Source organism: Zerene cesonia, chromosome 14 (genome assembly GCF_012273895.1).
Source record: "Zerene cesonia ecotype Mississippi chromosome 14, Zerene_cesonia_1.1, whole genome shotgun sequence".
NCBI lineage: Eukaryota > Metazoa > Arthropoda > Insecta > Lepidoptera > Pieridae > Zerene > Zerene cesonia.
The window spans coordinates 3583486-3584936 of NC_052115.1; the positions used below are offsets into that span (position 1 = coordinate 3583486).

The following is a 1451-nucleotide window of genomic DNA, read 5'->3' on the forward strand; positions in this document are numbered from 1 at the left end:
TGTATGTGCATAGAGGACCTACCTACTCACAATTTTAACTATCAGTGAATTTTCTCAGTTTCAGATAATGGATGATGAATGGGACGATTCTTGTGATGTTGTAAGTATACATTTATTTAACTATATGTGTGTTTAAATTAAACTAAATGTAGTTTAATTCTTAGCCTCAAGTTACAAAGTAGCTTGATAAATTTGAAATGGGATATATAATGTTTACACATTGATTTCTATATTTTACTAGGTTGTGCCAACCCCACCAACACTGCAGTACACAAAGTCATATAATGATGTTGATGAAGGTCATAGCTTGTCACAGGGAAGAGGTTTTACATCATTTATAGAAGATGAAGGAAATGGTAAATTCAATGACAATATACAACCTACATTAAATAAAAAATTATCACTTCAAATTCTTTATTATTAAGACATATGATTATGATTTCAAATTTATTATCATTTAATTGTTTATGTACATACAGTCAAAATCTGTTATAATGACATCCAAAGCACTACTCGTAATTGGTTGTAAAAGCCGATTGTCCTAACAGCCAATGATGTTGTTATTAAATCCTTAATACCTACTATGATTAATATACATATTCATATGTAATCCCTTTTTACATAAAACAGCAAAGTAATTTAATAAAACAACATATGTTTTATTTAACTCACATTAAACATATATTAAGACAATTTTTCTACATCAATATAATCTGTAATTTTAGTCTGTTTGGAACACTTGTTGTGCGTATGCATTTTGTAGTTCACACTGAATTCTAATTAATGTGTCATAACAACCCCAATATGAAATAGTTCATTAAAAAGAACAATTTTTTGCAATAATTTAGGAGAACCTAAAGTCAGCACTCTTTTCTTTACATTGGCGAACCTAATGTATTGAGTGTGCCATATGTGGATAGTGTTACCGTGGGGTTATCTGTCCAAATGTTTACAATACAGGTGGTTGTTCTAACATATGAAATTCTCTCAAAATATCAGTTCCATTGAACTACATTCAGTTGCATAAAGAGATATGTCGTAAAAATTAGTATTTTTTATAAGGCGGTCTAATCTAATTCAGCCTGGACCCAGAGCAGGACCAGATTTTGGTAATTTTAACCTTTGTGTTGTTCTAAATGATGTATATTACAGTCTATTTTAAGTTAAAATTTGCTTATTATTTTATTATTATAATACAAGACTTGGTTTTTCTGACTAAATTTAATTGTTGAGATTGTTGTTGGTAGAATAACACCACCACTTCTTCACTTCTAATACCACCTCAATTAAATTCAGTATTTTGCCATGAGTGATAGAAAATAAAAATATATTCAGTTATAAATATATACAAGAAGAAAATAAAAATATATACAAGAATTGAGTCCTAAATTTGTGTTAATCCTTATAAATTGATTGTTTTTTTTTTGTTTAGTTGTATTAGTAGCATATTT

The 1451-nt window shown here is 28.3% G+C and overlaps 1 protein-coding gene and 1 long non-coding RNA gene across 2 annotated transcripts in view; one reads left to right on the forward strand and one right to left on the reverse strand.

Moving 5' to 3' along the window:
- The window catches only part of LOC119831742 (tyrosine-protein kinase Src42A), a 78845-nt gene that overhangs the window by 53610 nt on the left and 23784 nt on the right, over positions 1–1451 (reverse strand). The window lies entirely within an intron of this gene.
- LOC119831744 overlaps positions 1–1451 on the forward strand; it is a 2383-nt gene that overhangs the window by 667 nt on the left and 265 nt on the right. Inside the window, exons 2-3 of the long non-coding RNA XR_005287899.1 lie at positions 59–100; positions 242–356. This is a non-coding gene — a long non-coding RNA (uncharacterized LOC119831744). The remainder of the gene's footprint in view (positions 1–58; positions 101–241; positions 357–1451) is intronic.